An 11,800-nucleotide genomic window follows, 5' to 3' on the forward strand; every position below is an offset into this window, starting at 1 on the left:
CGAACACGGCTCCTCTTGGCTAGCAGTCCTGAACGTTGCTCACTGGTCACATCATGAGAGTTCAAGTCTTATGCTTAATTGATGTATTTAGAGTGAAATGCTGGTAAATACATAGTTTATAAATTTTCGTGATGGATTTCTAAATAAACTCCATGAACTTATAAAAGATAATTATAAAAAATTATAGAAAATTTTACTAAGTTTCTTCAAATTTTTTAATTTTCTGTTGTGATGTGAAATTTAAAAAATCTTATATCAAATTTTGTGAAACATTAAATAATTTCACAAAATTGTATGAAATCTAATCGATTGAAAAATTGCAATACTAAACTTTACAATCTTAATATCAAAAGAGTTCATACAGTCGTTATATTTTCTTTGTCATCCTCAATAATATTTTCGGTATATTATTTTAAAAAATAAAGTCAATTTTTTATGCTCAAGCTATTGTTTTAACCTAAAACGTCTGAAATATATTATCGAGTTTATCGATTACTTTGGCCCCAAGAATGTTCGACATTTAGTTGTTATTTTTACACATTTAAACATTTTTAAAAATTCATTCTATGATTGTTTTATTTTAAAAAATAGATGATAATAACACTATGACTCAGAAATTACATCAGCATTGCGTAAAATACTGAATTGTCACTGATGTAAAGATATGATTTAAAAGCTACATCCATATTACGTATAATCGTGACTTTGCTACTGACATAAATGTATGATTTTTAAATTACGTCATTATGATATACAATAATGACTTTATTACTACGTTACAATGTAATGTAGATTTTATGTCAAGCGTACGTAATACATAAGTCATAACTGTGACGTCATACAAGAGTCATGCTTACATCAACATGATGTCAAGCGTACGTAACACATAAGTTATAACTGTGATGTCATACAAGAGTCATGCGTACATCAATATGATGTCAAGTTTTTACATCATATTGAAGTCATGTAGAACGTCAGATCGACATCAAATTTACATAAGAAACCGTGACATTTCTATGACCTACGTATGACGTCAGAATAAGTTCATGTGTTCACTGGAAATTATTTACACACTGAGAGACAAATTTATTCGCCAGGAATAAAAACACGTATTAGAATTTTTTCTAAAACATTACTACATATTAATAAATTTTAATTACATATAAGTATGAATTTTATCTTATAATAATAAATTCGATTGCAGAGAAGTAAATGAGAGTTTTATCAACAGTAAAATCTCATTAGCAATAAATAAAATTTTATTAGTGGTATGTCCAATTAATTTTTTTTTATTAATTTATTTTATTTCATAAATAAATTTACGAAACTCTTCTTTACAAAAGCACGCGAAAACGCAGCGTTACTTTTACCACCATTTATGCGTATAAAAGTAAGCGACGATTCTTGCAATAACGATTGACGAATAAATAAAAACTTGTCGTCATTTTCCACCAATGACAATAATTTAATTACTTCCATCAAACACCAATCAAAGTTTTTAAATAACCTGAGCACCATGGCTCAGGGCCTTAGTCGAATATCAGATTTCGTGATCTTGAGTCCTACGGATCGCGAATAACGAAACAGCGAAAATTTCGTGAATCTTATTGCAGGAATCCGCGTTTGCGTCGAAATGTCAATAAGAGAACTTTAATCTTTTTAATAAGAACCCTATTGTAGGAATCCGCGTTTGCGTTGAAAAGTCAATAGGGAATATTTATTTCAAATCTTTATAAAAAACAAATAATCTTACTGCGGAAATCCGCGTTTGCGTTGAAAAGTCAGTAAGATATTTAAACTGAAAATCTATTAAATTCAGTTATTGCAGGAATCCGCGTTTGCGTTGAAAAGTCAATAACTAAATCTAAATTATCTATAAAAATTCTCATACATCGATTAAACATTCGGTTCGATTGAATAGTGATACAAAAATAAATATAATTTGTAATCCAATCTCGAGTCGATTCAGTTTTGCGCATAATAGCCTTCGAGCCCAACAAAGACGCATAATACAATAAAATTTTATTCTTGAAAATAGTGAAAAGTTAGTGTGTAAGTGAAGTTCAACTAAAATAATATTGTAATTGAACATTAAATAAAAAGACTAGAGATCACAACTTCAACCTCGAGAGTTTCTTTCGAAAGTAGCACATAAGATTTTATCCTACAACCCCAGCCGCGTCCATTCAACCGAATCCTTCAAGTTCAGGAGGAGAATGAGTGAGCTGCAAAGTTCTAGAGGGATAAAAGTCTGCCGTGTTAGAAGAAAGAATCATCTAAAGGTAAGTGAGAGACAATTTAATATCCTTTCTCTCTGTTGATCGATTTATAAATGCAACGTTGACTAAGCTCGAAGGCGTTTGGGTTCACAATCTTCGAAAAATCTACATTAAATAATAAATGTAGGAAGGGAAAACCTTCCTCGTCTTCTTTATTGTTGTCCGCAACCTCCAAATCGCTCGTTAAAATTTTCTATCGCTACCATATGGAGAAATCCCGGATAATTAAATTAAATTACAGCAGCGGACATAACATTAGTATTCAATGAAATTTTATTAGTATTTAATAAAATTTCATTACATACACATATGTGTTTGCTAAAATCATCGCAAGCTTTGTTCTATGACGGCCATCTTTAATTCGAATGAAAGTGTCAAATTTCACTGCTGTTAAGTTGGAAAAAAAAAAAAAAAAAAAAAAAGTTTGTGAAATATGTACGAGAAACGTTTTATAATGCAAAATTTTTAACAAAAATAATGTTTTTTTCGATATGATTTGTGTGTTTATTATTTTTTCATGAATTCAACCTGACTTCGAAAATTGAAAATGTTGTTGTTTGATGAACTATACTGGAATTAATTTATAAATTTATAAAAAATAAAGCATTTATTAAAAAATTAAAATTATTTTAAAATTTATGTGATTAAAAAAAAAATATCCATGCATCAAAAATCGCCCGAAAAAAAGGCCATTCTCCAAGGGTGCCCCCCACCTTTTTCCAAAAAATGTGGCGCCGCCTGGTGACCGGCAGCCGCACTAAAAAAGTACTAGAGCTGAAAAACTTTATAATTAAATTAAAATTATTTAGAATAAGCAGATGCAAAAAATATAAATTTTATAATGAATAAAAAAATTAAGATTATTTTTTAAAATCATTAGTTAGTTTATGAAAAATTTAAAACCTGAGATTGGAAAATAATATTTTCATTGACCTTGAACTGTAAAATATCATATTTATTTTATATGAGTAATTAAAAAATAATTTTAATATTTATCTAAAAAAGGCCAACGTACAAGTAATCTTAAAGACACGTAGAATATTAAAAAAATTACTTACAGTAATTATAAATACCCAGTTGAGCGTAGTTTCTTTAATAAAATTCAGCATTATATTTGCCATTTAGTAACTTTTTATTTTGACAGATGTAAACATCAGGTCTGTACTATTTTGTGGGCGCGTGCAGGGCGATCAAATATAGTAGTGGGAAAAATTAAATTTTTTAAAAATTCATTTCTTTCAGAAATAGTAATAATAAAATTTTATTTTGCACGCCGCGAACGCGAAACGGAGAGGTTGTGCTTTAGAACAGACTTGTCAAGGTCACGCGATTTTTTATTTATTGGTATCAATCAATTGAATTTCGCATCATTAAAAAAGTATTAAAAAAAGATATGTACCGTGATTGTTTAATAATAGAATATTAATTTGATAAATCATAATTGATTTTAATATTAAATTTCGTTCGAACCCTTATGTGAAAATTTGATAATAAAATAAATAAATAAACATTTTAATTTGTGAAAGTTCTGATCGTAAGAAATTATTGAAGATCAAAACCTTACACATAAATTTTTCACTTATCATGACGCAACTTAAAAAAAATTTTGGCATACTTAGTTTTCAGACATTGATAATATTATATACCTGTACCCTCACGGTTTTGATTCACCCTGGAAACAACCCGGAAACACGATGGAATCGCGGTGGATCCACGGCGGTTACACGGTGAACTTTTTATCATTTTATCACCGTAATTCCAGGTACACAACGTAATCACCGTGGATACACTGTGGAATATCGGTGAATACACCGTGGAATCAGCGTGGGTACACCGTGTTACCATCATGGAAAAACCATGTAACCATCATGTATACACGGTGATAAAATGGCAAGAACCACCCTGTAACCACCCTGGATCCACCGTGATTCCACTCCCAGGGTGTATCCAGGCTGATTTAAAACCGTCAGGGTAGCTAAAAATCAGTTAGATATGTCTATTCTAGGTAAATAGGTACACTACAGCCCTCAAAATTCTAATAATGGTCTAAATCCGGCCAAAAGTAGCTGAAAATCAGCTAGATTTGTCTACTCTTTGTGAATAGGTACACTTAAGCCCTCAAAATTCTAATGATAGTCTAAATCCGGCTAAACGTAGGTACAAATCAGCTGGATTTGTCTATTTATTGTGTATAGGTACACTTAAGCCCTCAGCATTCTAATAACGAGCCCCAAGTCTGTATTGAGTCTGTATTGAGTCTGTATTTTCTATGGAAGCTTCAAAAAAGGCTGCTAAAATAACGCTGGCACATAAATATGAAAGAAAATGATTATTCTTCTGAATATCGAGCCCCAAGTCTGTATTGAGTCTGTATTTTCTATGGGAGCTTCAAAAAAGGCTGCTTAAATAACGCTAGCATATAAATATGAAAGAAAATGATTATTCTTCCGAATATCGAGCCCTAAGTCTGTATTGAGTCTGTATTTTCTATGGAAGTTTCAAAAAAGGCTGCTTAAATAACGCTGGCACATAAATATGAAGGAAAATGATTATTCTTCCGAATATCGAGCCCCAAGTCTGTATTGAGTCTGTATTTTCTATGGAAGTTTCAAAAAAGGCTGCTAAAATAACGCTGGCACATAAATATGAAAGAAAATGATTATTCTTCTGAATATCGAGCCCCAAGTTTGTATTGAGCCTGTATTTTCTATGGAAGCTTCAAAAAAGGCTGCTAATCGGGGTCTAAATCCAGCTAAAAGTAGCTAAAAATCAGCTAGATTTGTCTATTTTTTGTTAATAGGTACACTAAAGCCTTCAAAGGTCTAATTATTGTCTAAATCTGGCTAAAAGTAGCTGAAAATCAGCTAGATCTGTCCATTCTTTATAAATCGATATACTAAAGCCTTTAAATGTCTAATTATGGTCCAAATCCGGCTAAAAGTCGCTAAAAATTGGCTAGATTTGTCTATTTTTTGTAAATAGGTACACCTAAGCCTTCAAATGTCTCAGTATTGTCTCAATCCGGCTAAAAGTAGCTAAAAATCAGTTAGATTTGTTTATTTTTTGTGAATAGGTACACTAAAGTCTTTTAATGTCTAATTATGGTCTAAATCCGGCTAAAAGTAGCTAAAAATCAGTTAGATTTGTCTATTTTTTGTGAATAGGTGCTTGAATATTTGTATCATCAATGTACGTCATCAGCGACTTGTATGGTTGCTGGAATGAAAAATCAATTTTTTTCGTATTTATACTATTTGAATATTTTGGAAAAACCGTGTTTATTATCGTTGTCCCATATTTTATTGTTGGTTTATTCGAGTTACTGTGCATGGATAACGTTATAAATATATATATAATCAAAAATTAAGCTTATATGTAATTTATTCAAGTTTCTTTAGCTGCTCTTACAACCATACACAGTCGCCGAGCATTGAAATTTTTCTATAGATCGGCTGATGTCTGGTTTGCAATGATTGGCCAATAAATAGCTCTATACTGTCAAAAATTCCTAATAAATTTTACTGTGGGCGCATAGTAACACCGGGATATAAGAAAACTGGTACAAAATTTACAAGTGTCCCATAGTAAACGTATGCGCATAGGCCACACTCGTGTAGTCTGCGCATACGTTTACTTTGGGACTGTTCAGTCACGAGCTTGATCAATTTAAATCAAGCTTCGTGCATTTCCGCTCGGTTCGGGAGAAGCCGAGCTCGCTACTGACTGAAGGTCAGAATAGTGCCGGGTCACTCGCTATTTGGGACCGGCACATACAATTTCTAACTCAGGATCGTGTCAAGACGTCCTGAGAACCCGCTACAAGCTGACCAATCACAAAATTCGTTTTATATTGGTCAGCCTTTGAGAGAGCTCGCTATCAACTGATACCTGTTGGCGCGCTTTTAAGCAAATAGGAAAATTCGTTATATGCAGCAAGGCTGCCACGTCGACACCAAGCTTCTCGACGATTCAACGACGCTACCATTATTTTCATTCTACAACTATCTGTCTAACCGCTTCGCTCAGATGTCTTCTATAACGTGTCTTTGCTACTTGCAACCTCGTGCTTGAACCGCTTCAGTAAATAATTTGTGTAAAATTATAACTAAATCGCTACGCTAAATTATCCTCAATATTTAGACAGTACATCAAGGCTGCTATTTATTGAGAATAAATAAATTGTTCTTGTGACAATAATTAATTGTTAATTAATTAGTATTGACTTAACCGCTATTGACCACGTGTCAATTTTATACGTGAATTATATCTTTGAGTTTGCATTCGCTATCGCGTATAATTTATCTAGTCGCATTCGCTATTAATCATAATGCTCATAATTTTCAAGTGTAAATAAGTGTAAATAAATCTATAATTTATTTAGTGACAAAATCTGTGTAATTTTTAATTGTTTAACCAACCTCGCCTAAACCAGATCCATTTAGTTTATTCGCTCATTTTACAGGGACACTTGTAAATTTTGTACTAGTTTTCTTAGAGTCCGGTGTTACTATGCACCCATAGTAAAATTTGTTGGAAATTTTTCACAGTGTGACTATACTAGCTCGTGCATGGTGAATCATTCGTAGTCGTCTTTTTGCTTATAAAAACGGCACACAATTAACCGCCATTCGTTGGCCAACGGTTTGATCGAGTGTGCTTGATACCAAGCCTTGGCCGTTGATTGATTGCTACGATTGGCCAATGCTTGCGACTGCGATGCTTGGCATACCGTTATCATCCGATATTTAACCGATCTTCGGCCGATGTTTGAAAATTGGCAGCCATTCACGACCCAATAATGGGCCGATTTTTTTTCTTTGTATGAGCAATTACTGTGCGACCATTAATTGCTGCGATATAAATAATCAAAGACAAAAAGATCCTTTTTCATTCCAAGACCAAAATCTCAGCAACAAATAGTTATACAGAGACAACAAAAAGGCAAATTGTAGCTGAATAAATTTCATAACCGAACTGTGCATTAGTTTTCTAGAAAAAGATTTTTCCGGGTTCGTAGAGCCAAAAACCAAAACCAAAATATTAATAGCAATTTTTTTTTCGAGCTATTTATCATCACGCAATAACCATGGCTAAAAAAATCGGTAAATGATCTTCAAACTACGGAATTGAATCTTCGAATTTTTTTTTTTTTATTTTTCGATACGGCCAATTTTACAAAAATAAAGCATTCCAAAAATCACTATAAAATTTATAAAATTTTGTTATTCTTTTAATTTTTTCAATAAGAGTATTTGTGCTGTGTAATTTAATTTAATCTATATTTACAGGTATATAATATTATCAATGTCTGAAAACTAAGTATGCCAAAATTTTTTTTAAGTTGCGTCATGATAAGTGAAAAATTTATGTGTAAGGTTTTGATCTTCAATAATTTCTTACGATCAGAACTTTCACAAATTAAAATGTTTATTTATTTATTTTATTATCAAATTTTCACATAAGGGTTCGAACGAAATTTAATATTAAAATCAATTATGATTTATCAAATTAATATTCTATTATTAAACAATCACGGTACATGTCTTTTTTTAATACTTTTTTAATGATGCGAAATTCAATTGATTGATACCAATAAATAAAAAATCGCGTGACCTTGACAAGTCTGTTCTAAAGCACAACCTCTCCGTTTCGCGTTCGCGGCGTGCAAAATAAAATTTTATTATTACTATTTCTGAAAGAAATGAATTTTTAAAAAATTTAATTTTTCCCACTACTATATTTGATCGCCCTGCACGCGCCCACAAAATAGTACAGACCTGATGTTTACATCTGTCAAAATAAAAAGTTACTAAATGGCAAATATAATGCTGAATTTTATTAAAGAAACTACGCTCAACTGGGTATTTATAATTACTGTAAGTAATTTTTTTAATATTCTACGTGTCTTTAAGATTACTTGTACGTTGGCCTTTTTTAGATAAATATTAAAATTATTTTTTAATTACTCATATAAAATAAATATGATATTTTACAGTTCAAGGTCAATGAAAATATTATTTTCCAATCTCAGGTTTTAAATTTTTCATAAACTAACTAATGATTTTAAAAAATAATCTTAATTTTTTTATTCATTATAAAATTTATATTTTTTGCATCTGCTTATTCTAAATAATTTTAATTTAATTATAAAGTTTTTCAGCTCTAGTACTTTTTTAGTGCGGCTGCCGGTCACCAGGCGGCGCCACATTTTTTGGAAAAAGGTGGGGGGCACCCTTGGAGAATGGCCTTAAAAATTTAAGATTCTAACCTAGTTAACACTTTTTACTTCAAATCGAAGAATAACTTTTCATATTTTGATATTATTCACCGCTAATAAATAAATTTATCTGTAAAAAAATTTTTCAATTTCAATTCATCTATGACATACAACGAATTTTTAGATTTCACATATTCATTTATTAATTATTCACAATATTAATTCATTTAGTATATAAATAAACACGTAGTCGATACTAATAAACACGTATTAAATACTAATCAAATTCGAAACGGGATTTTACTAAATACAAATAAATTTTATTACTATGTAATAAAAATGTCTCTCAGTGCACAATAGAAAAAATAAATTTTTTTCAATGTAATTTAAATGGGAGAGGGGACCCCCCGTGCGCTAGCTCAATTTCTGAGATATAGAGCTGAAATTTTAGAATTTTATTTTTTTTTATTAAAGTAACTTTTGAGATGTATTTAATTAAAATAGAAAATCAATTTCTTTTCTGACACAGTCTAATATATATATCAGACCAATTCAAAGAAATCGACTATTTTTTTTTTTACCAAGGACACACGCTAAAAAGTTTCACTAGGATAAAAGAAGACGCCAGTTGAAATTTGATCCCTTAACATTAATATTCAACACTCCCTGATTGCGATTTTCTATTTCCTTCTTAATTAACATGGGAAAAAAATTTTAAGTTTGGGATTTTATATCTCCGTAATGACGAATTGTACAAATAAGCCCAGGACATACGTTGGTAGGAAATTTAAGGCTCTACAAAAAAAGAATTTCATTTTTTTTTTGATAAATCTATCTGTTCGAAAAATATTTAAGTTTAAGTCAAATTTATAAAAAATTGTAACAGGGTATATTTCAACCTCGCTAAGTTTGGCCCCTTTATTAATTGATCTTAATAAGGGCGCCACTGGAAGATAAGTCTCGGCCTTCCAGAACCGGATGTGTTAATTTTTAAAAAAATCAGGGTCATTAAATTTTACAAGAGTAAGGAAGAATGAGAAATTAAATTTAATTAACACAATTTTTAACTAATATAATTACAAAATTTTATTTATCACATAACAATTATACCCACCGGGCTTTAACTTCACTTATAATTTATTAAAATTAAAAACTGTCCACCGGACTTCTATCAATCATTGATGAGTACCCAGGATTTTTATTCTTACAACTATTAAGTCCCCTGGACTTTTATAATTAAATTGGCGACCAGCCTGATTCCCTGGATTTCTTATAGCAATGAATCCCCTGGACTTTTACAATTATTGGCCGTCGGCCTGATTCCTTGGATCATTTACTTTTAAATAAAATTGGCAACTTGTCAGATCCCCTGGATCTTAATTTAAAAATTTGATTCCCCTGGAATTATTTTATCTCACACACACACACACACACACACACACACACACACACACACACACACACACACACACACACACACACACACACACACACACACACACACATTTTTACTTATTCAATTGTCAACCGGACTTAACTCACACATACACGTTTTACGATATACTCCATTTCCATTTTTCGCACTTTTTACTTTATCAACCGATTACATTTATTTATTATTAATTTTCCATTAATAAATTATACTTTAATTCTAAACGTTAAGTTATCAACACGTTTTAATTTCTCGTAAATTTTGCTTTGGATTTTTTGTACTGCGAAAACTTACGTGAAGCCGATGATTGTACCTTGGACTCCAATGTGGACTTGAACTCGTGTCCTGTTCTTCGCAGTTGACTCACGCACTTCTTATCCAAACTCAATTTCCATAATTTTTACTTGACCAATTATTTCAGTGACATTTTCTTATAAATTATAATTAATTACTAAGTTCTTATTATACTAAATTAAATTATTAATTAATTCTGGATTCCCTTCCGAGAATGAAATTTTTGGAAATTAATTTAACAGTTAATTTAATACTTAATTTTGGCTCTCCAGCCGAAAATTAATTTTTGCACTAATTAATTGATTTAATGATAATAAATGCTGGCTTTCCTACCAAGAATTTATTTGACCAAACTCGTGATTAATTTTTACTTTATTTCTCTATAATAAATTCTGGCTTTTCCGCCGAGAATTTACTCTATTGAAGACGCTAGGTTGTTAACACTCCTTATAACTTTATACTTGATGTTAATTAATTTATTAGTTCTGGTTTTTCTGCAGAGAATTAATTTAGCCAGGGCACTTCTATGTTAACACTTAATTTAGCACTTTTTTTCACTGGATCATACTCTTGGCATCAATCTGTGTTCCCTTGGGCTTCACTGGGTTTCCGGACTCATGGATAAGACACACTGCAGATGGATGTTCGTTTAGCTTGTCGGCTCGACTGACTCTCCTCGTTTTTGCTACTATCCTGTGGTTATATATTTTTAGCTCGGTCATTTTCGGCAATTTCCGGAAAATGGCCTTCCCACTTAATTAGTTTTGGGACAGAAGTCCAAGCTTCTTCAATTAGCGCACCCGGGGACAAGTCGAAAAACTCTAATGGGTACTCATTCGGGGTTAAGGCTCGGATAACTGACCAGCCGCAGAAAATCACGATTTTCTTTGATGATAAATTAATTTTAGCCCGTTACAAATTTCGAGATCTTTTTACTTTCTCAGCGAAACTATCAGGCTTATCACAAAATGTCACCGGACCGCTTTGTAGACAATTTAATTTCCAACAAATTATCTATGATAAAGTTTTTTAAAATTCCGCATTATTTTCTAGTTATTACCATTTTAATATCAAGATCGTAAAATAGATCCAAACACTACTTTCTTTAAGAGCTTTACATTAAAATGATATTAACTAGAAAACGATGTGGAATTTTAAAAAAATCTATTCTACATAATTTGTAGGAAATTAAATTGTCTACAAATAGGTTCAATGACATTTGGTGATAAATCTGATAGTTTCGCCAGGAAAGTAAAAAGATCTCGAAATTGACTATAAATTTGACTTCAAGCTTAAATAACTTTTGAACAGATGGATTTATACAAAAAATTGGAAGAGACCTTTTTTATAAAGCGTAAAGAAGGTATGGAAGTAAAGTCGAAATGATGAGATCAATTTAAAATTTGTAGGATCGATAAAAATATATTTAATACGTGTTGTGTTAAAATTTCAGAGACCTAGGGTTCGTACTTTATTTATAAAACGAGATGAAATATAGGTCATTTAACATTGTAATGATATACCAGATCTCACACCTACTCTTGTTTTAAAAAATTTTGTGATGAGAAAATGAGAAAG

Source organism: Microplitis demolitor, chromosome 5, assembly GCF_026212275.2.
Source record: "Microplitis demolitor isolate Queensland-Clemson2020A chromosome 5, iyMicDemo2.1a, whole genome shotgun sequence".
Taxonomy (NCBI): Eukaryota; Metazoa; Arthropoda; class Insecta; order Hymenoptera; family Braconidae; genus Microplitis; species Microplitis demolitor.